Source organism: Trichomycterus rosablanca, chromosome 9 (genome assembly GCF_030014385.1).
Source record: "Trichomycterus rosablanca isolate fTriRos1 chromosome 9, fTriRos1.hap1, whole genome shotgun sequence".
In the NCBI taxonomy this organism is placed as follows: Eukaryota; Metazoa; Chordata; class Actinopteri; order Siluriformes; family Trichomycteridae; genus Trichomycterus; species Trichomycterus rosablanca.
In genome coordinates this window covers 17,061,042-17,086,463 of record NC_085996.1, presented here as the reverse complement: position 1 = coordinate 17,086,463, position 25,422 = coordinate 17,061,042, and positions in this window count along the sequence as shown.

Genomic DNA, 25,422 nt, shown 5'->3' with positions numbered 1-25,422 from the left:
GCAAAATGCAATTTAAGTCAGACAAGCTCAAAGAAGCTATTTATGCATAGTTCTGAAGTTTAAAGTGTGTTTGTTTTTACTTTGAAAGAGAAATTGCAGAATGCAATTAAAGTCACTTTTAAACACAATTCTTGCTTGACAGTGATAATGCAGAAAGCATTTTAAGAGTCAGAGAAGCTCAAAACAGCGCCTAAAGCACATTTCTTAAGTGTCAGAAAAACTCAAACAAGCACAGTTCGGAAGAGAATTAGTTAGTTTGTTTATTCCTATTATTTCGTTGATAATGATATTGCAGAATGTATTTTCAGCGTCAGTTAAGCTCAATGAAGCACCTAAAGCACAGTTCTGAAATTTCAGAAATATCATACATGCGATGGAACACAGTTCTGATGTGTAATCATAATTTAGTTCATAGTAATTTAGTTATTTCTTTGAAAATAATAAATGAAAAAATGATATTGCAAAATGCAATTTAAGTGTCAGACAAGCTCAAAGAAGCTATTTATGCATAGTTCTGAAGTTTAAAGTGTGTTTGTTTTTACTTTGAAAGAGAAATTGCAGAATGCATTTAAAGTAACAGACAAGCTCAAAGACACAGCTCAAAGCGCTTAAAACACAGTTCTGAAATGTCTGAAAAGCTCAAACATACAGTTTAAAACAGTTCTGAAATGTATTAGACATTTTATTCATTCATAAACCTTTGTTGACAGTGATAATGCAGAAAGCATTTTAAGAGTCAGAGAAGCTCAAAACAGCGCCTAAAGCATATTTCTAAGGTGTCAGAAAAGCTCAAACAAGCACAGTTCGGAAGTTAGTTAGTTTGTTAATTCCTATTATTTCGTTGATAATGATATTGCAGAATGTATTTACAGCGTCAGTTAAGCTCAATGAAGCACTTAAATCACAGTTCTGAAGTGTCAGAAAGATCATACACGCGCTTGAACACAGTTCTGATGTGTATTAATAATTTAGTTCATACATGTTATTTCTTTGAAAATGATATTGCAGAATGCAATTTAAGTGTCAAAGAAGCTCAAAGAAGCTATTCATGCATAGTTCTGAAGTTTAAAGTGTGTTTGTTTTTACTTTGAAAGAGAAATTGCAGAATGCATTTAAAGTAACTTTTAAACACAATTCTTGGTTGACAGTGATAATGCAGAAAGCATTTTAAGAGTCAGAGGTGCTCAAAACAGCGCCTAAAGCACATAAAGCACAGAAAAACTCAAACAAGCACAGTTCGTAAGAGAATTAGTTAGAATCAGTTAAATTGTTATTATTTCGTTGATAATGATATTGCAGAATGTATTTACAGCGTCAGTTAAGCTCAATGAAGCACTTAAATCACAGTTTTAATTCATAAACCTTTGTTGACAGTGATAATGCAGAAAACATTTAAAAAGTCAGAGAAGCTCAAAACAGCACCGACAGTACATTTGTTAGGTGTCAGAAAAGCTCAAACAAGCACAGTTCGGAGGAGAATTATTTAGTTTGTTTATTCCTATTATTTCGTTGATAATGATATTGCAGAATGTATTTACAGCGTCAATTAAGCTCAATGAAGCACTTAAATCACAGTTTTCATTCATAAACCTTTGTTGACAGTGATAATGCAGAAAGCATTTAAAGAGTCAGAGAAGCTCAAAACAGCGCCGAAAGTACATTTCTTAAGTGTCAGAAAAACTCAAACAAGCATTTAAACACAGTTCGGAAGTGAATTAGTTAGTTTGTTTATTCCTATTTTTTCGTTGATAATGATATTGCAGAATGTATTTACAGCGTCAGTTAAGCTCAATGAAGCACCTAAATCACAGTTCTGAAATTTCAGAAATATCATACATGCGATGGAACACAGTTCTGATGTGTAATCATAATTTAGTTCATAGTAATTTAGTTATTTCTTTGAAAATGATAAATAAAAAAATGATATTGCAAAATGCAATTTAAGTGTCAGACAAGCTCACAGAAGCTATTTATGCATAGTTCTGAAGTTTAAAGTTTTTTTGTTTTTACTTTGAAAGAGAAATTGCAGAATGCATTTAAAGTAACAGACAAGCTCAAAGACACAGCTCAAAGCGCTTAAAACACAGTTCTGAAATGTCTGAAAAGCTCAAACATACAGTTTAAAACAGTTCTGAAATGTATTAGACATTTTATTCATTCATAAACCTTTGTTGACATTGAGAATGCAGAAAGCATTTTAAGAGTCAGAGAAACTCAAAACAGCGCCTAAAGCATATTTCTTAGGTGTCAGAAAAGCTTAAACAAGCACAGTTCGGAAGTTAATTAGTTAGTTTGTTTATTCCTATTATTTCGTTGATAATGATATTGCAGAATGTATTTACAGCGTCAGTTAAGCTCAATGAAGCACTTAAATCATAGTTTTCATTCATAAACCTTTGTTGACAGTGATAATGCAGAAAGCATTTAAAGAGTCAGAGAAGCTCAAAACAGCACCGAAAGTACATTTCTTAAATGTCAGAAAAACTCAAACAAGCATTTAAACCCAGTTCGGCAGTGAATTAGTTAATTTGTTTATTCCTTTTATGTCGTTGATTATGATATTGCAGAATGCATTTACAGCGTCAGTTAAGCTCAATGAAGCACTTAAATCACAGTTCTGAAGTGTCAGAAAGATCATACACGCGCTTGAACACAGTTCTGATGTGAATTAATAACTTAGTTCAAAAAAGTTATTTCTTTGAAAATGAAATTGCAGAATGCAATTTAATTGTCAGACAAGCTTAAAGAAGCTATTTATGCATAGTTCTGAAGTTTAAAGTGTGTTTGTTTTTACTTTGAAAGAGAAATTGCAGAATGCATTTAAAGTAACAGACAAGCTCAAAGACACAGCTCAAAGCGCTTAAAACACAATTCTGAAATGTCTTAAAAGCTCAAACATACAATTTAAAACAGTTCTGAAACGTATTAGACATTTTGTTCATTCAAATTTCTTTGTTGTCAGTAATATTGCAGAATGAATTTAAAGTGAAAGATAAGCTCAACAAGCTAAAGTTTACAAACGATTTAGTGTTTTTGTTTATTACTGTCAAGTGTGTTGATACATACTACATAAATCACAATCACAAATCATTTAAAGCGTGAGACAAGCTAATAGAAGTTCTTTAATCACAATTCAAGTGATTTTTTTAGAGATTTTTCTATTCTAGTTCTTCGTTGACACTGATATTGCAGAATGCATTTTACAGCGACAGACAAGCTCAAAGATGCTTTTAAAGCACAGTTCTGAGGTTTTATGTGTGTTTGTTCATTTCTATTACGTCGTTGACAGTAATATTGCATAATGCATTTAAAATGAGAAACAAGCTCAAGAAAGCTCTTGAAACACCGTTCTGAAGTGTGAGAAAAGAGCAAACATACGTTTTAACATAGTTCTGATATGTATCAGTAATTTTGTTCTTTCAAAATACTTTGTTAACAGCGTCAGAGAAACGCCTAAAGCACAATTTCTAAAGTGTCAGAAAATCTCAAACACGAACTTTTAAACACAATTCTTGGTTGAAAGTGATATTGCAGAATGCATTTAAAGCGTCAGACAAGATCAATGAATCGCGTAAAACACAGTTCGGAAGTGTTTTAATGCTTTTGCTCATTCTTTTTAGTTTGTTGAGGAACAATGCATTTTAAATGTCAGGAAGGCTCAAACACGCGATTTGATTACACAGTTTTAAAGTGTATTAGTAATTTTGTTCATTCATATTACTTTGTTGACAGTGATTGTGCAGAATGCATTTTCAGCGTGAGACAAGCTGAAAGAAGCTTGAAAAACATTTTCATTCATAAACCTTTGTTGACAGTGATAATGCAGAAAGCATTTTAAGAGTCAGAGAAGCTCAAAACAGCGCCTAAAGCACATTTCTAAAGTGTCAGAAAAGCTCAAACAAGCACAGTTCGGAAGTGAATTAGTTAGTTTGTTCATTACTATTATTTCGTTGATAATGATATTGCAGAATGTATTTACAGCGTCAGTTAAGCTCAATGAAGCACTTAAATCACAGTTTTCATTCATGAACCTTTGTTGACAGTGATAATGCAGAAAGCATTTAAAGAGTCAAAGAAGCTCAAAACAGCGCCGGAAGTACAATTCTTAAGCGTCAGAAAAACTCAAACAAGCATTTAAACACAGTTCGGAAGTGAATTAGTTAATTTGTTTAATCCTATTATTTCGTTGATAATGATATTGCAGAATGCATTAACAGCGTCAGTTAAGCTCAATGAAGCACTTAAATCACAGTTCTGAAGTGTCAGAAAGATCATAGCTACACGCGCTTGAACACAGTTCTGATGTGTATAATTAATTTAGTTCATACATGTTATTTCTTTGAAAATGATATTGCAGAATGCAATGTAAGTGTCAAAGAAGCTATTTATGCATAGTTCGGAAGTTTAAAGTGTGTTTGTTTTTACTTTGAAAGAGAAATTGCAGAATGCATTTAAAGTAACAGACAAGCTCAAAGACACAGCTCAAAGCGCTTAAAACACAGTTCTGAAATGTCTGAAAAGCTCAAACATACAGTTTAAAACAGTTCTGAAGTGTATTAGACATTTTATTCATTCATAAACCTTTGTTGACAGTGATAATGCAGAAAGCATTTCAAGAGTAAGAGAAGCTCAAAACAGCGCCTAAAGCACATTTCTTAAATGTCAGAAAAGCTAAAACAAGCACAGTTCGGAAGTGAATTAGTTAGTTTCTTCATTCCTATTATTTCGTTGATAATGATATTGCAGAATGTTTTTACAGCGTCAGTTAAGCTTAATGAAGCATTTAAATCACAGTTTTCATTCATAAACCTTTGTTGACAGTGATAATGCAGAAAGCATTTATTTAAAGAGTCAGAGAAGCTCAAAACAGCACCGAAAGTACTTTTCTTAAGTGTCAGAAAAACTCAAACAAGCATTTAAACACAGTTTGAAAGTCAACAAATTAGTTTGTTTATTCCTACTATTTCGTTGGTAATGATATTGCAGAATGTTTTTACAGCGTCAGTTAAGCTCAATGAAGCACTTAAATCACAGTCCTGAACTGTTAGAAAGATCATACACGCGGCTTAAAACACAGTTCTTAAATGTCTGAAAAGCTCAAACATACCATTTAAAACAGTTCTGAAATGTATTAGACATTTTGTTCATTCATAATTCTTTGTTGTCAGTAATGATGAAGAATGAATTTAAAGTGAAATATAAGCTCAAAAAGCGAAATTTTAGAAACGATTTAGTGTTTTTGCACAATACTGTCAGTGTGTTGATAGTTGACTTTACACAAATCATTTCAAGCGTGAGACAAGCTAATAGAAGTTCTTTAATCACAATTCAAGTGTTTTTTTTTTAGAGATTTTTCTTTTCTAGTTCTTCGTTGACACTAATATTGCAGAATGCATTTTACAGCGACAGACAAGCTCAAAGATGCTTTTAAAGCACAGTTCTATAGTTTTATGTGTGTTTGTTCATTTCTATTACGTCGTTGACAGTAATATTGCATAATGCATTTAAAATGAGAAAAAAGCTCAAGAAAGCTCTTAAAACACCGTTCTGAGGTGTGAGAAAAGAGCAAACATACGTTTTAACATAGTTCTGATATGTATCAGTAATTTTGTTCATTCAAAATACTTTGTTAACAGCGTCAGAGAAGCGCCTAAAGCACAATTTCTAAAGCGTCAGAAAACCTCAAACACGAACTTTTAAACACAATTCTTGGTTGAAAGTGATATTGCAAAATGCATTTAAAGTGTCAGACAAGATCAATGAATCACAGTTCGGGAGTGTTTTAATGCTTTTGCTCATTCTTTTTAGTTTGTTGAGGAACAACGCGTCTTAAATGTCAGGAAGGCTCAAACACGCGATTTGACAGTGATTTTGGAGAATGCATTTTCAGCGTGAGATAAGCTGAAAGAAGCTTTAAAAACGTTTTCATTCATAAACCTTTGTTGACAGTGATAATGCAGAAAACATTTAAAGAGTCAGAGAAGCTCAAAACAGCACCGAAAGTACATTTCTTAAGTGTCAGAAAAACTCAAACAAGCATTTCAACACAGTTCGGTAGTGAATTAGTTTCTTTGTTTATTCCTTTTATGTCGTTGATTATGATATTGCAGAATGCATTTACAGCGTCAGTTAAGCTCAATGAAGCACTTAAATCACAGTTATGAAGTGTCAGAAAGATAATACACGCGCTTGAACACAGTTCCGATGTGTATTAATAATTTAGTTCATATGTGTTATTTCTTTGAAAATGATATTGCAGAATGCAATTTAAGTGTCAGACAAGCTCAAAGAAGCTATTTATGCATAGTTCCGAAGTTTAAAGTGTGTTTGTTTTTACTTTGAAAGAGAGTTTGCAGAATGCATTTTCAGCGTAAGATAAGCTTAAAGAAGCTTTAAAAACGTGTTCATTCATTAACCTTTGTTGACAGTGATAATGCAGAAAGCATTTTAAGAGTCAGAGAAGCTCAAAACAGCGCCTAAAGCACATTTCTTAAGTGTCAGAAAAAATCTAACAAGCACAGTTCGGAAGAGAATTAGTTAGTTTGTTTATTCCTATTTTTCGTTGATAATGATATTGCAGAATGTATTTACAGCGTCAGTTAAGCTCAATGAAGCACTTAAATCAGAGTTTTCATTCATAAACCTTTGTTGACAGTGATAATGCAGAAAACATTTAAAGAGTCAGAGAAGCTCAAAACAGCACCGAAAGTACATTTCTTAAGTGTCAGAAAAACTCAAACAAGCATTTCAACACAGTTCGGTAGTGAATTAGTTTCTTTGTTTATTCCTTTTATGTCGTTGATTATGATATTGCAGAATGCATTTACAGCGTCAGTTAAGCTCAATGAAGCACTTAAATCACAGTTATGAAGTGTCAGAAAGATAATACACGCGCTTGAACACAGTTCCGATGTGTATTAATAATTTAGTTCATAGTAATTTAGTTATTTCTTTGAAAATAATAAATGAAAAAATGATATTGCAAAATGCAATTTAAGTGTCAGACAAGCTCAAAGAAGCTATTTATGCATAGTTCTGAAGTTTAAAGTGTGTTTGTTTTTACTTTGAAAGGGAAATTGCAGAATGCATTTAAAGTAACAGACAAGCTCAAAGACACAGCTCAAAGCGCTTAAAACACAGTTCTGAAATGTCTAAAAAGCTCAAACATACAGTTTAAAACAGTTCTGAAATGTATTAGACATTTTATTCATTCATAAACCTTTGTTGACAGTGATAATGCAGAAAGCATTTTAAGAGTCAGAGAAGCTCAAAACAGCGCCTAAAGCATATTTCTTAGGTGTCAGAAAAGCTCAAACAAGCACAGTTCGGAAGTGAATTAGTTAGTTTGTTTATTCCTATCATTTCGTTGATAATGATATTGCAGAATGTATTTACAGCGTCAGTTAAGCTCAATGAAGCACTTAAATCACAGTTTTCATTCATAAACCTTTGTTGACAGTGATAATGCAGAAAGCATTTAAAGAGTCAGAGAAGCTCAAAACAGCGCCGAAAGTACATTTCTTAAGTGTCAGAAAAACTCAAACAAGCATTTAAACACAGTTCGGAAGTGAATTATTTAGTTTGTTTATTCCTATTATTTCGTTGATAATGATATTGCAGAATGTATTTACAGCGTCAGTTAAGCTCAATGAAGCACTTAAATCACAGTTCTGAAATTTCAGAAATATCATACATGCGATGGAACACAGTTCTGATGTGTAATCATAATTTAGTTCATAGTAATTTAGTTATTTCTTTGAAAATAATAAATGAAAAAATGATATTTCAAAATGCAACTTAAGTGTCAGACAAGCTCAAAGAAGCTATTTATGCATAGTTCTGAAGTTCAAAGTGTGTTTGTTTTTACTTTGAAAGGGAAATTGCAGAATGCATTTAAAGTAACAGACAAGCTCAAAGACACAGCTCAAAGCGCTTAAAACACAGTTCTGAAATGTCTAAAAAGCTCAAACATACAGTTTAAAACAGTTCTGAAATGTATTAGACATTTTATTCATTCATAAACCTTTGTTGACAGTGATAATGCAGAAAGCATTTTAAGAGTCAGAGAAGCTCAAAACAGCGCCTAAAGCATATTTCTTAGGTGTCAGAAAAGCTCAAACAAGCACAGTTCGGAAGTGAATTAGTTAGTTTGTTTATTCCTATCATTTCGTTGATAATGATATTGCAGAATGTATTTACAGCGTCAGTTAAGCTCAATGAAGCACTTAAATCACAGTTTTCATTCATAAACCTTTGTTGACAGTGATAATGCAGAAAGCATTTAAAGAGTCAGAGAAGCTCAAAACAGCGCCGAAAGTACATTTCTTAAGTGTCAGAAAAACTCAAACAAGCATTTAAACACAGTTCGGAAGTGAATTAGTTAGTTTGTTTATTCCTATTATTTCGTTGATAATGATATTGCAGAATGTATTTACAGCGTCAGTTAAGCTCAATGAAGCACCTAAATCACAGTTCTGAAATTTCAGAAATATCATACATGCGATGGAACACAGTTCTGATGTGTAATCATAATTTAGTTCATAGTAATTTAGTTATTTCTTTGAAAATAATAAATGAAAAAATGATATTGCAAAATGCAATTTAAGTGTCAGACAAGCTCAAAGAAGCTATTTATGCATAGTTCTGAAGTTTAAAGTGTGTTTGTTTTTACTTTGAAAGGGAAATTGCAGAATGCATTTAAAGTAACAGACAAGCTCAAAGACACAGCTCAAAGCGCTTAAAACACAGTTCTGAAATGTCTAAAAAGCTCAAACATACAGTTTAAAACAGTTCTGAAATGTATTAGACATTTTATTCATTCATAAACCTTTGTTGACAGTGATAATGCAGAAAGCATTTTAAGAGGCAGAGAAGCTCAAAACAGCGCCTAAAGCATATTTCTTAGGTGTCAGAAAAGCTCAAACAAGCACAGTTCGGAAGTGAATTAGTTAGTTTGTTTATTCCTATCATTTCGTTGATAATGATATTGCAGAATGTATTTACAGCGTCAGTTAAGCTCAATGAAGCACTTAAATCACAGTTTTCATTCATAAACCTTTGTTGACAGTGATAATGCAGAAAGCATTTAAATAGTCAGAGAAGCTCAAAACAGCGCCGAAAGTACATTTCTTAAGTGTCAGAAAAACTCAAACAAGCATTTAAACACAGTTCGGAGGAGAATTAGTTAGTTTGTTTATTCCTATTATTTCGTTGATAATGATATTGCAGAATGTATTTACTGCGTCAGTTAAGCTCAATGAAGCACCTAAATCACAGTTCTGAAATTTCAGAAATATCATACATGCGATGGAACACAGTTCTGATGTGTAATCATAATTTAGTTCATAGTAATTTAGTTATTTCTTTGAAAATAATAAATGAAAAAATGATATTGCAAAATGCAATTTAAGTGTCAGACAAGCTCAAAGAAGCTATTTATGCATAGTTCTGAAGTTTAAAGTGTGTTTGTTTTTACTTTGAAAGGGAAATTGCAGAATGCATTTAAAGTAACAGACAAGCTCAAAGACACAGCTCAAAGCGCTTAAAACACAGTTCTGAAATGTCTAAAAAGCTCAAACATACAGTTTAAAACAGTTCTGAAATGTATTAGACATTTTATTCATTCATAAACCTTTGTTGACAGTGATAATGCAGAAAGCATTTTAAGAGTCAGAGAAGCTCAAAACAGCGCCTAAAGCATATTTCTTAGGTGTCAGAAAAGCTCAAACAAGCACAGTTCGGAAGTGAATTAGTTAGTTTGTTTATTCCTATTATTTCGTTGATAATGATATTGCAGAATGTATTTACAGCGTCAGTTAAGCTCAATGAAGCACCTAAATCACAGTTCTGAAATTTCAGAAATATCATACATGCGATGGAACACAGTTCTGATGTGTAATCATAATTTAGTTCATAGTAATTTAGTTATTTCTTTGAAAATAATAAATGAAAAAATGATATTGCAAAATGCAATTTAAGTGTCAGACAAGCTCAAAGAAGCTATTTATGCATAGTTCTGAAGTTTAAAGTGTGTTTGTTTTTACTTTGAAAGGGAAATTGCAGAATGCATTTAAAGTAACAGACAAGCTCAAAGACACAGCTCAAAGCGCTTAAAACACAGTTCTGAAATGTCTAAAAAGCTCAAACATACAGTTTAAAACAGTTCTGAAATGTATTAGACATTTTATTCATTCATAAACCTTTGTTGACATTGATAATGCAGAAAGCATTTTAAGAGTCAGAGAAGCTCAAAACAGCGCCTAAAGCATATTTCTTAGGTGTCAGAAAAGCTCAAACAAGCACAGTTCGGAAGTGAATTAGTTAGTTTGTTTATTCCTATCATTTCGTTGATAATGATATTGCAGAATGTATTTACAGCGTCAGTTAAGCTCAATGAAGCACTTAAATCACAGTTTTCATTCATAAACCTTTGTTGACAGTGATAATGCAGAAAGCATTTAAATAGTCAGAGAAGCTCAAAACAGCGCCGAAAGTACATTTCTTAAGTGTCAGAAAAACTCAAACAAGCATTTAAACACAGTTCGGAGGAGAATTAGTTAGTTTGTTTATTCCTATTATTTCGTTGATAATGATATTGCAGAATGTATTTACTGCGTCAGTTAAGCTCAATGAAGCACCTAAATCACAGTTCTGAAATTTCAGAAATATCATACATGCGATGGAACACAGTTCTGATGTGTAATCATAATTTAGTTCATAGTAATTTAGTTATTTCTTTGAAAATAATAAATGAAAAAATGATATTGCAAAATGCAATTTAAGTGTCAGACAAGCTCAAAGAAGCTATTTATGCATAGTTCTGAAGTTTAAAGTGTGTTTGTTTTTACTTTGAAAGGGAAATTGCAGAATGCATTTAAAGTAACAGACAAGCTCAAAGACACAGCTCAAAGCGCTTAAAACACAGTTCTGAAATGTCTAAAAAGCTCAAACATACAGTTTAAAACAGTTCTGAAATGTATTAGACATTTTATTCATTCATAAACCTTTGTTGACAGTGATAATGCAGAAAGCATTTTAAGAGTCAGAGAAGCTCAAAACAGCGCCTAAAGCATATTTCTTAGGTGTCAGAAAAGCTCAAACAAGCACAGTTCGGAAGTGAATTAGTTAGTTTGTTTATTCCTATCATTTCGTTGATAATGATATTGCAGAATGTATTTACAGCGTCAGTTAAGCTCAATGAAGCACTTAAATCACAGTTTTCATTCATAAACCTTTGTTGACAGTGATAATGCAGAAAGCATTTAAATAGTCAGAGAAGCTCAAAACAGCGCCGAAAGTACATTTCTTAAGTGTCAGAAAAACTCAAACAAGCATTTAAACACAGTTCGGAGAAGAATTAGTTAGTTTGTTTATTCCTATTATTTCGTTGATAATGATATTGCAGAATGTATTTACTGCGTCAGTTAAGCTCAATGAAGCACCTAAATCACAGTTCTGAAATTTCAGAAATATCATACATGCGATGGAACACAGTTCTGATGTGTAATCATAATTTAGTTCATAGTAATTTAGTTATTTCTTTGAAAATAATAAATGAAAAAATGATATTGCAAAATGCAATTTAAGTGTCAGACAAGCTCAAAGAAGCTATTTATGCATAGTTCTGAAGTTTAAAGTGTGTTTGTTTTTACTTTGAAAGGGAAATTGCAGAATGCATTTAAAGTAACAGACAAGCTCAAAGACACAGCTCAAAGCGCTTAAAACACAGTTCTGAAATGTCTAAAAAGCTCAAACATACAGTTTAAAACAGTTCTGAAATGTATTAGACATTTTATTCATTCATAAACCTTTGTTGACAGTGATAATGCAGAAAGCATTTTAAGAGTCAGAGAAGCTCAAAACAGCGCCTAAAGCATATTTCTTAGGTGTCAGAAAAGCTCAAACAAGCACAGTTCGGAAGTGAATTAGTTAGTTTGTTTATTCCTATTATTTCGTTGATAATGATATTGCAGAATGTATTTACAGCGTCAGTTAAGCTCAATGAAGCACCTAAATCACAGTTCTGAAATTTCAGAAATATCATACATGCGATGGAACACAGTTCTGATGTGTAATCATAATTTAGTTCATAGTAATTTAGTTATTTCTTTGAAAATAATAAATGAAAAAATGATATTGCAAAATGCAATTTAAGTGTCAGACAAGCTCAAAGAAGCTATTTATGCATAGTTCTGAAGTTTAAAGTGTGTTTGTTTTTACTTTGAAAGGGAAATTGCAGAATGCATTTAAAGTAACAGACAAGCTCAAAGACACAGCTCAAAGCGCTTAAAACACAGTTCTGAAATGTCTAAAAAGCTCAAACATACAGTTTAAAACAGTTCTGAAATGTATTAGACATTTTATTCATTCATAAACCTTTGTTGACAGTGATAATGCAGAAAGCATTTTAAGAGTCAGAGAAGCTCAAAACAGCGCCTAAAGCATATTTCTTAGGTGTCAGAAAAGCTCAAACAAGCACAGTTCGGAAGTGAATTAGTTAGTTTGTTTATTCCTATCATTTCGTTGATAATGATATTGCAGAATGTATTTACAGCGTCAGTTAAGCTCAATGAAGCACTTAAATCACAGTTTTCATTCATAAACCTTTGTTGACAGTGATAATGCAGAAAGCATTTAAATAGTCAGAGAAGCTCAAAACAGCGCCGAAAGTACATTTCTTAAGTGTCAGAAAAACTCAAACAAGCATTTAAACACAGTTCGGAGGAGAATTAGTTAGTTTGTTTATTCCTATTATTTCGTTGATAATGATATTGCAGAATGTATTTACTGCGTCAGTTAAGCTCAATGAAGCACCTAAATCACAGTTCTGAAATTTCAGAAATATCATACATGCGATGGAACACAGTTCTGATGTGTAATCATAATTTAGTTCATAGTAATTTAGTTATTTCTTTGAAAATAATAAATGAAAAAATGATATTGCAAAATGCAATTTAAGTGTCAGACAAGCTCAAAGAAGCTATTTATGCATAGTTCTGAAGTTTAAAGTGTGTTTGTTTTTACTTTGAAAGGGAAATTGCAGAATGCATTTAAAGTAACAGACAAGCTCAAAGACACAGCTCAAAGCGCTTAAAACACAGTTCTGAAATGTCTAAAAAGCTCAAACATACAGTTTAAAACAGTTCTGAAATGTATTAGACATTTTATTCATTCATAAACCTTTGTTGACAGTGATAATGCAGAAAGCATTTTAAGAGTCAGAGAAGCTCAAAACAGCGCCTAAAGCATATTTCTTAGGTGTCAGAAAAGCTCAAACAAGCACAGTTCGGAAGTGAATTAGTTAGTTTGTTTATTCCTATCATTTCGTTGATAATGATATTGCAGAATGTATTTACAGCGTCAGTTAAGCTCAATGAAGCACTTAAATCACAGTTTTCATTCATAAACCTTTGTTGACAGTGATAATGCAGAAAGCATTTAAATAGTCAGAGAAGCTCAAAACAGCGCCGAAAGTACATTTCTTAAGTGTCAGAAAAACTCAAACAAGCATTTAAACACAGTTCGGAGGAGAATTAGTTAGTTTGTTTATTCCTATTATTTCGTTGATAATGATATTGCAGAATGTATTTACTGCGTCAGTTAAGCTCAATGAAGCACCTAAATCACAGTTCTGAAATTTCAGAAATATCATACATGCGATGGAACACAGTTCTGATGTGTAATCATAATTTAGTTCATAGTAATTTAGTTATTTCTTTGAAAATAATAAATGAAAAAATGATATTGCAAAATGCAATTTAAGTGTCAGACAAGCTCAAAGAAGCTATTTATGCATAGTTCTGAAGTTTAAAGTGTGTTTGTTTTTACTTTGAAAGGGAAATTGCAGAATGCATTTAAAGTAACAGACAAGCTCAAAGACACAGCTCAAAGCGCTTAAAACACAGTTCTGAAATGTCTAAAAAGCTCAAACATACAGTTTAAAACAGTTCTGAAATGTATTAGACATTTTATTCATTCATAAACCTTTGTTGACAGTGATAATGCAGAAAGCATTTTAAGAGTCAGAGAAGCTCAAAACAGCGCCTAAAGCATATTTCTTAGGTGTCAGAAAAGCTCAAACAAGCACAGTTCGGAAGTGAATTAGTTAGTTTGTTTATTCCTATTATTTCGTTGATAATGATATTGCAGAATGTATTTACAGCGTCAGTTAAGCTCAATGAAGCACCTAAATCACAGTTCTGAAATTTCAGAAATATCATACATGCGATGGAACACAGTTCTGATGTGTAATCATAATTTAGTTCATAGTAATTTAGTTATTTCTTTGAAAATAATAAATGAAAAAATGATATTGCAAAATGCAATTTAAGTGTCAGACAAGCTCAAAGAAGCTATTTATGCATAGTTCTGAAGTTTAAAGTGTGTTTGTTTTTACTTTGAAAGGGAAATTGCAGAATGCATTTAAAGTAACAGACAAGCTCAAAGACACAGCTCAAAGCGCTTAAAACACAGTTCTGAAATGTCTAAAAAGCTCAAACATACAGTTTAAAACAGTTCTGAAATGTATTAGACATTTTATTCATTCATAAACCTTTGTTGACAGTGATAATGCAGAAAGCATTTTAAGAGGCAGAGAAGCTCAAAACAGCGCCTAAAGCATATTTCTAAGGTGTCAGAAAAGCTCAAACAAGAACAGTTCGGAAGTTAGTTAGTTTGTTAATTCCTATTATTTCGTTGATAATGATATTGCAGAATGTATTTACAGCGTCAGTTAAGCTCAATGAAGCACTTAAATCACAGTTTTCATTCATAAACCTTTGTTTACAGTGATAATGCAGAAAACATTTAAAAAGTCAGAGAAGCTCAAAACAGCACCGAAAGAACATTTCTTAAGTGTCAGAAAAGCTCAAACAAGCATTTCAACCCAGTTCGGTAGTGAATTGGTTAATTTGTTTATTCATTTTATGTCGTTGATTATGATATTGCAGAATGCATTTACAGCGTCAGTTAAGCTCAATGAAGCACTTAAATCACAGTTCTGAAGTGTCAGAAAGATCATACACGCGCTTGAACACAGTTCTGATGTGAATTAATAACTTAGTTCAAAAAAGTTATTTCTTTGAAAATGAAATTGCAGAATGCAATTTAATTGTCAGACAAGCTTAAAGAAGCTATTTATGCATAGTTCTGAAGTTTAAAGTGTGTTTGTTTTTACTTTGAAAGAGAAATTGCAGAATGCATTTAAAGTAACAGACAAGCTCAAAGACACAGCTCAAAGCGCTTAAAACACAATTCTGAAATGTCTTAAAAGCTCAAACATACAATTTAAAACAGTTCTGAAACGTATTAGACATTTTGTTCATTCAAATTTCTTTGTTGTCAGTAATATTGCAGAATGAATTTAAAGTGAAAGATAAGCTCAACAAGCTAAAGTTTACAAACGATTTAGTGTTTTTGTTCATTACTGTCAAGTGTGTTGATACATACTACATAAATCACAATCACAAATCATTTAAAGCGTGAGACAAGCTAATAGAAGTTCTTTAATCACAATTCAAGTGATTTTTTTAGAGATTTTTCTATTCTAGTTCTTCGTTGACACTGATATTGCAGAATGCATTTTACAGCGACAGACAAGCTCAAAGATGCTTTTAAAGCACAGTTCTGAGGTTTTATGTGTGTTTGTTCATTTCTATTACGTCGTTGACAGTAATATTGCATAATGCATTTAAAATGAGAAACAAGCTCAAGAAAGCTCTTGAAACACCGTTCTGAAGTGTGAGAAAAGAGCAAACATACGTTTTAACATAGTTCTGATATGTATCAGTAATTTTGTTCTTTCAAAATACTTTGTTAACAGCGTCAGAGAAACGCCTAAAGCACAATTTCTAAAGTGTCAGAAAATCTCAAACACGAACTTTTAAACACAATTCTTGGTTGAAAGTGATATTGCAGAATGCATTTAAAGCGTCAGACAAGATCAATGAATCGCGTAAAACACAGTTCGGAAGTGTTTTAATGCTTTTGCTCATTCTTTTTAGTTTGTTGAGGAACAATGCATTGTAAATGTCAGGAAGGCTCAAACACGCGATTTAAACACAGTTTTAAAGTGTATTAGTAATTTTGTTCATTCATATTACTTTGTTGACAGTGATTGTGCAGAATGCATTTTCAGCGTGAGACAAGCTGAAAGAAGCTTGAAAAACATTTTCATTCATAAACCTTTGTTGACAGTGATAATGCAGAAAGCATTTGAAGAGTCAGAGAAGCTCAAAACAGCGCCTAAAGCACATTTCTAAAGTGTCAGAAAAGCTCAAACAAGCACAGTTCGGAAGTGAATTAGTTAGTTTGTTCATTACTATTATTTCGTTGATAATGATATTGCAGAATGTATTTACAGCGTCAGTTAAGCTCAATGAAGCACTTAAATCACAGTTTTCATTCATGAACCTTTGTTGACAGTGATAATGCAGAAAGCATTTAAAGAGTCAAAGAAGCTCAAAACAGCGCCGGAAGTACAATTCTTAAGCGTCAGAAAAACTCAAACAAGCATTTAAACACAGTTCGGAAGTGAATTAGTTAATTTGTTTAATCCTATTATTTCGTTGATAATGATATTGCAGAATGCATTAACAGCGTCAGTTAAGCTCAATGAAGCACTTAAATCACAGTTCTGAAGTGTCAGAAAGATCATAGCTACACGCGCTTGAACACAGTTCTGATGTGTATAATTAATTTAGTTCATACATGTTATTTCTTTGAAAATGATATTGCAGAATGCAATGTAAGTGTCAAAGAAGCTATTTATGCATAGTTCGGAAGTTTAAAGTGTGTTTGTTTTTACTTTGAAAGAGAAATTGCAGAATGCATTTAAAGTAACAGACAAGCTCAAAGACAGCTCAAAGCGCTTAAAACACAGTTCTGAAATGTCTGAAAAGCTCAAACATACAATTTAAAACAGTTCTGAAATGTATTAAATCTTTGTTGTCAGTAATATTGCAGAATGAATTTAAAGTGAAAGATAAGCTCAAAAAGCGAAAGTTTAGAAACGATTTATGTTTTTGTACATTACTGTCAGTGTGTTGATAGTTGACACTACACAAATTATTTCAAGCATGAAACAAGCTAATAGAAGTTCTTTATTCACAAATCAAGTGTTTTTTTCAGACATTATTCTTTTCTAGTTCTTCGTTGACTTTGATATTGCAGAATGCATTTTACAGCGACAGACAAGCTCAAAGATGCTTTTAAAGCACAGTTCTGAAGTTTTATGTGTGTTTGTTCATTTCTATTACGTCGTTGACAGTAATATTGCATAATGCATTTAAAATGAGAAACAAGCTCAAGAAAGCTCTTAAAACACCGTTCTGAAGTGTGAGAAAAGAGCAAACATACGTTTTAACATAGTTCTGATATGTATCAGTAATTTTGTTCTTTCAAAATACTTTGTTAACAGCGTCAGAGAAACGCCTAAAGCACAATTTCTAAAGCGTCAGAAAACCTCAAACACGAACTTTTAAACACAATTCTTGGTTGAAAGTGATATTGCAGAATACATTTAAAGTGTCAGACAAGATCAATGAATCGCGTAAAACACAGTTCGGAAGTGTTTTAATGCTTTTGCTCATTCTTTTTAGTTTGTTGAGGAACAATGCGTCTTAAATGTCAGGAAGGCTCAAACACGCGATTTAAACAGTTTTAAAGTGTATTAGTAATTTTGTTCATTCGTATTACTTTGTTGACAGTGATTTTGCAGAATGCATTTTCAGCGTGAGATAAGCTGAAAGAAGCTTAAAAAACATTTTCATTCTTAAACCTTTGTTGACAGTGATAATGCAGAAAGCATTTTAAGAGTCAGAGAAGCTCAAAACAGCGCCTAAAGAATATTTTTTAAATGTTTGAAAAGCTCCAACAAGCACAGTTCGGAAGTGAATTAGTTAATTTGTTTATATCTATTTTTTCGTTCATAATGATATTGCAGAATGTATTTACAGCGTCAGTTAAGCTCAATGAAGCACTTAAATCACAGTTTTCATTCATAAACCTTTGTTGACAGTGATAATGCAGAAAACATTTAAAGAGTCAGAGATGATTAAAACAGCTCCGAAAGTACATTTCTTTGCTGTCAGAAAAACTCAAACAAGCATTTAAACACAGTTCGGAAGTTAATTAGTTAATTTGTTTATTCCTACTATTTCGTTGATAATGATATTGCAGATTGTATTTACAGCGTCAGTTAAGCTCAATGAAGCACTTAAATCACAGTTTTCATTCATAAACCTTTGTTGACAGTGATAATGCAGAAAACATTTAAAGAGTCATAGAAGATTAAAACAGCACCGAAAGTACATTTCTTAGCTGTCAGAAAAACTCAAACAAGAATTTAAACCCAGTTCGGTAGTGAATTAGTTAATTAGTTTTTATGTCGTTGATTATGATATTGCAGAATGCATTTGCAACGTCAGTTCAACTCAATGAAGCACTTAAATCACAGTTCTGAAGTGTCAGAAAGATCATACACGCGCTTGAACACAGTTCTGATGTGTATTAATAATTTAGTTCATTCATGTTATTTCTTTAAAAATGATATTGCAGAATGCAATTTAAGTGTCAGACAAGCTCAAAGAAGCTGTTTATGCATAGTTCTGAAGTTTAAAATGTGTTTGTTTTTACTTTGAAAGAGAAATTGCAGAATGCATTTAAAGTAACAGACAAGCTCAAAGACACAACTCAAAGCGCTTAAAACACAGTTCTGAAATGTCTGAAAAGCTCAAACATACAGTTTAAAACAGTTCTGAAGTGTATTAGACATTTTATTCATTCATAAACCTTTGTTGACAGTGATAATGCAGAAAGCATTTCAAGAGTAAGAGAAGCTCAAAACAGCGCCTAAAGCACATTTCTTAAATGTCAGAAAAGCTAAAACAAGCACAGTTCGGAAGTGAATTAGTTAGTTTCTTCATTCCTATTATTTCGTTGATAATGATATTGCAGAATGTTTTTACAGCGTCAGTTAAGCTTAATGAAGCATTTAAATCACAGTTTTCATTCATAAACCTTTGTTGACAGTGATAATGCAGAAAGCATTTATTTAAAGAGTCAGAGAAGCTCAAAACAGCACCGAAAGTACATTTCTTAAGTGTCAGAAAAACTCAAACAAGCATTTAAACACAGTTTGAAAGTCAACAAATTAGTTTGTTTATTCCTACTATTTCGTTGATAATGATATTGCAGAATGTATTTACAGCGTCAGTTAAGCTCAATGAAGCACCTAAATCACAGTTCTGAAATTTCAGAAATATCATACATGCGATGGAACACAGTTCTGATGTGTAATCATAATTTAGTTCATAGTAATTTAGTTATTTCTTTGAAAATGATAAATAAAAAAATGATATTGCAAAATGCAATTTAAGTGTCAGACAAGCTCACAGAAGCTATTTATGCATAGTTCTGAAGTTTAAAGTTTTTTTGTTTTTACTTTGAAAGAGAAATTGCAGAATGCATTTAAAGTAACAGACAAGCTCAAAAGAGCGCCGAAAGTACATTTCTTAAGTGTCAGAAAATCTCAAACAAGCATTTAAACACAGTTCGGAAGTGAATTAGTTAGTTTGTTTATTCCTATTATTTCGTTGATAATGATATTGCAGAATGTATTTACAGCGTCAGTTAAGCTCAATGAAGCACCTAAATCACAGTTCTGAAATTTCAGAAATATCATACATGCGATGGAACACAGTTCTGATGTGTAATCATAATTTAGTTCATAGTAATTTAGTTATTTCTTTGAAAATAATAAATGAAAAAATGATATTGCAAAATGCAATTTAAGTGTCAGACAAACTTAAAGAAGCTATTTATGCATAGTTCTGAAGTTTAAAGTGTGTTTGTTTTTACTTTGAAAGGGAAATTGCAGAATGCATTTAAAGTAACAGACAAGCTCAAAGACACAGCTCAAAGCGCTTAAAACACAGTTCTGAAATGTCTGAAAAGCTCAAACATACAGTTTAAAACAGTTCTGAAATGTATTAGACATTTTATTCATTCATAAACCTTTGTTGACATTGAGAATGCAGAAAGCATTTTAAGAGTCAGAGAAACTCAAAACAGCGCCTAAAGCATATTTCTTAGGTGTCAGAAAAGCTCAAACAAGCACAGTTCGGAAGTTAATTAGTTAGTTTGTTTATTCCTATTATTTCGTTGATAATGATATTGCAGAATGTATTTACAGCGTCAGTTAAGCTCAATGAAGCACTTAAATCATAGTTTTTATTCATAAACCTTTGTTGACAGTGATAATGCAGAAAGCATTTAAAGAGTCAGAGAAGCTCAAAACAGCACCGAAAGTACATTTCTTAAATGTCAGAAAAACTCAAACAAGCATTTAAACCCAGTTCGGCAGTGAATTAGTTAATTTGTTTATTCCTTTTATGTCGTTGATTATGATATTGCAGAATGCATTTACAGCGTCAGTTAAGCTCAATGAAGCACTTAAATCACAGTTCTGAAGTGTCAGAAAGATCATACACGCGCTTGAACACAGTTCTGATGTGAATTAATAACTTAGTTCAAAAAAGTTATTTCTTTGAAAATGAAATTGCAGAATGCAAATTTAAGTGTCAGACAAGCTTAAAGAAGCTATTTATGCATAGTTCTGAATTTTAAAGTGTGTTTGTTTTTACTTTGAAAGAGAAATTGCAGAATGCATTTAAAGTAACTTTTAAACACAATTCTTGGTTGACAGTGATAATGCAGAATGCATTTAAAGTGTCAGACAGGATCAATGCATCGCGTTAAACACAGTTCGGAAGTGTTTTAATGCTTTTGCTCATTCTTTTTAGTTTGTTGAGGAACAATGCGTCTTAAATGTCAGGAAGGCTCAAACACGCGATTTAAACAGTTTTAAAGTGTATTAGTAATTTTGTTCATTCATATTACTTTGTTGACAGTGATTTTGCAGAATGCATTTTTCAGCGTGAGATAAGCTGAACGAAGCTTTAAAAACGTTTTCATTCATAAACCTTTGTTGACAGTGATAATGCAGAAAGCATTTTAAGAGTCAGAGAAGCTCAAAACAGCGCCTAAAGCACATTTCTTAAGTGTCAGAAAAACTCAAACAAGCACAGTTCGGAAGAGAATTAGTTAGTTTGTTTATTCCTTTTATGTCGTTGATAATGATATTGCAGAATGTATTTACAGCGTCAATTAAGCTCAATGAAGCACTTAAATCACAGTTTTCATTCATAAACCTTTGTTGACAGTGATAATGCAGAAAGCATTTAAAGAGTCAGAGAAGCTCAAAACAGCGCCGAAAGTACATTTCTTAAGTGTCAGAAAAACTCAAACAAGCATTTAAACACAGTTCGGAAGTGAATTAGTTAGTTTGTTTATTCCTATTTTTTCGTTGATAATGATATTGCAGAATGTATTTACAGCGTCAGTTAAGCTCAATGAAGCACCTAAATCACAGTTCTGAAATTTCAGAAATATCATACATGCGATGGAACACAGTTCTGATGTGTAATCATAATTTAGTTCATAGTAATTTAGTTATTTCTTTGAAAATGATAAATAAAAAAATGATATTGCAAAATGCAATTTAAGTGTCAGACAAGCTCACAGAAGCTATTTATGCATAGTTCTGAAGTTTAAAGTTTTTTTGTTTTTACTTTGAAAGAGAAATTGCAGAATGCATTTAAAGTAACAGACAAGCTCAAAAGAGCGCCGAAAGTACATTTCTTAAGTGTCAGAAAATCTCAAACAAGCATTTAAACACAGTTCGGAAGTGAATTAGTTAGTTTGTTTATTCCTATTATTTCGTTGATAATGATATTGCAGAATGTATTTACAGCGTCAGTTAAGCTCAATGAAGCACCTAAATCACAGTTCTGAAATTTCAGAAATATCATACATGCGATGGAACACAGTTCTGATGTGTAATCATAATTTAGTTCATAGTAATTTAGTTATTTCTTTGAAAATAATAAATGAAAAAATGATATTGCAAAATGCAATTTAAGTGTCAGACAAACTTAAAGAAGCTATTTATGCATAGTTCTGAAGTTTAAAGTGTGTTTGTTTTTACTTTGAAAGGGAAATTGCAGAATGCATTTAAAGTAACAGACAAGCTCAAAGACACAGCTCAAAGCGCTTAAAACACAGTTCTGAAATGTCTGAAAAGCTCAAACATACAGTTTAAAACAGTTCTGAAATGTATTAGACATTTTATTCATTCATAAACCTTTGTTGACATTGAGAATGCAGAAAGCATTTTAAGAGTCAGAGAAACTCAAAACAGCGCCTAAAGCATATTTCTTAGGTGTCAGAAAAGCTCAAACAAGCACAGTTCGGAAGTTAATTAGTTAGTTTGTTTATTCCTATTATTTCGTTGATAATGATATTGCAGAATGTATTTACAGCGTCAGTTAAGCTCAATGAAGCACTTAAATCATAGTTTTTATTCATAAACCTTTGTTGACAGTGATAATGCAGAAAGCATTTAAAGAGTCAGAGAAGCTCAAAACAGCACCGAAAGTACATTTCTTAAATGTCAGAAAAACTCAAACAAGCATTTAAACCCAGTTCGGCAGTGAATTAGTTAATTTGTTTATTCCTTTTATGTCGTTGATTATGATATTGCAGAATGCATTTACAGCGTCAGTTAAGCTCAATGAAGCACTTAAATCACAGTTCTGAAGTGTCAGAAAGATCATACACGCGCTTGAACACAGTTCTGATGTGAATTAATAACTTAGTTCAAAAAAGTTATTTCTTTGAAAATGAAATTGCAGAATGCAATTTAATTGTCAGACAAGCTTAAAGAAGCTATTTATGCATAGTTCTGAAGTTTAAAGTGTGTTTGTTTTTACTTTGAAAGAGAAATTGCAGAATGCATTTAAAGTAACAGACAAGCTCAAAGACACAGCTCAAAGCGCTTAAAACACAATTCTGAAATGTCTTAAAAGCTCAAACATACAATTTAAAACAGTTCTGAAACGTATTAGACATTTTGTTCATTCAAATTTCTTTGTTGTCAGTAATATTGCAGAATGAATTTAAAGTGAAAGATAAGCTCAACAAGCTAAAGTTTACAAACGATTTAGTGTTTTTGTTCATTACTGTCAAGTGTGTTGATACATACTACATAAATCACAATCACAAATCATTTAAAGCGTGAGACAAGCTAATAGAAGTTCTTTAATCACAATTCAAGTGATTTTTTTAGAGATTTTTCTATTCTAGTTCTTCGTTGACACTGATATTGCAGAATGCATTTTACAGCGACAGACAAGCTCAAAGATGCTTTTAAAGCACAGTTCTGAGGTTTTATGTGTGTTTGTTCATTTCTATTACGTCGTTGACAGTAATATTGCATAATGCATTTAAAATGAGAAACAAGCTCAAGAAAGCTCTTGAAACACCGTTCTGAAGTGTGAGAAAAGAGCAAACATACGTTTTAACATAGTTCTGATATGTATCAGTAATTTTGTTCTTTCAAAATACTTTGTTAACAGCGTCAGAGAAACGCCTAAAGCACAATTTCTAAAGTGTCAGAAAATCTCAAACACGAACTTTTAAACACAATTCTTGGTTGAAAGTGATATTGCAGAATGCATTTAAAGCGTCAGACAAGATCAATGAATCGCGTAAAACACAGTTCGGAAGTGTTTTAATGCTTTTGCTCATTCTTTTTAGTTTGTTGAGGAACAATGCATTGTAAATGTCAGGAAGGCTCAAACACGCGATTTAAACACAGTTTTAAAGTGTATTAGTAATTTTGTTCATTCATATTACTTTGTTGACAGTGATTGTGCAGAATGCATTTTCAGCGTGAGACAAGCTGAAAGAAGCTTGAAAAACATTTTCATTCATAAACCTTTGTTGACAGTGATAATGCAGAAAGCATTTGAAGAGTCAGAGAAGCTCAAAACAGCGCCTAAAGCACATTTCTAAAGTGTCAGAAAAGCTCAAACAAGCACAGTTCGGAAGTGAATTAGTTAGTTTGTTCATTACTATTATTTCGTTGATAATGATATTGCAGAATGTATTTACAGCGTCAGTTAAGCTCAATGAAGCACTTAAATCACAGTTTTCATTCATGAACCTTTGTTGACAGTGATAATGCAGAAAGCATTTAGAGAGTCAAAGAAGCTCAAAACAGCGCCGGAAGTACAATTCTTAAGCGTCAGAAAAACTCAAACAAGCATTTAAACACAGTTCGGAAGTGAATTAGTTAATTTGTTTAATCCTATTATTTCGTTGATAATGATATTGCAGAATGCATTAACAGCGTCAGTTAAGCTCAATGAAGCACTTAAATCACAGTTCTGAAGTGTCAGAAAGATCATAGCTACACGCGCTTGAACACAGTTCTGATGTGTATAATTAATTTAGTTCATACATGTTATTTCTTTGAAAATGATATTGCAGAATGCAATGTAAGTGTCAAAGAAGCTATTTATGCATAGTTCGGAAGTTTAAAGTGTGTTTGTTTTTACTTTGAAAGAGAAATTGCAGAATGCATTTAAAGTAACAGACAAGCTCAAAGACAGCTCAAAGCGCTTAAAACACAGTTCTGAAATGTCTGAAAAGCCCAAACATACAATTTAAAACAGTTCTGAAATGTATTAAATCTTTGTTGTCAGTAATATTGCAGAATGAATTTAAAGTGAAAGATAAGCTCAAAAAGCGAAAGTTTAAAAACGATTTATGTTTTTGTACATTACTGTCAGTGTGTTGATAGTTGACACTACACAAATTATTTCAAGCATGAAACAAGCTAATAGAAGTTCTTTATTCACAAATCAAGTGTTTTTTTCAGACATTATTCTTTTCTAGTTCTTCGTTGACTTTGATATTGCAGAATGCATTTTACAGCGACAGACAAGCTCAAAGATGCTTTTAAAGCACAGTTCTGAAGTTTTATGTGTGTTTGTTCATTTCTATTACGTCGTTGACAGTAATATTGCATAATGCATTTAAAATGAGAAACAAGCTCAAGAAAGCTCTTAAAACACCGTTCTGAAGTGTGAGAAAAGAGCAAACATACGTTTTAACATAGTTCTGATATGTATCAGTAATTTTGTTCTTTCAAAATACTTTGTTAACAGCGTCAGAGAAGCGCCTAAAGCACAATTTCTAAAGCGTCAGAAAACCTCAAACACGAACTTTTAAACACAATTCTTGGTTGAAAGTGATATTGCAGAATACATTTAAAGTGTCAGACAAGATCAATGAATCGCGTAAAACACAGTTCGGAAGTGTTTTAATGCTTTTGCTCATTCTTTTTAGTTTGTTGAGGAACAATGCGTCTTAAATGTCAGGAAGGCTCAAACACGCGATTTAAACAGTTTTAAAGTGTATTAGTAATTTTGTTCATTCGTATTACTTTGTTGACAGTGATTTTGCAGAATGCATTTTCAGCGTGAGATAAGCTGAAAGAAGCTTAAAAAACATTTTCAT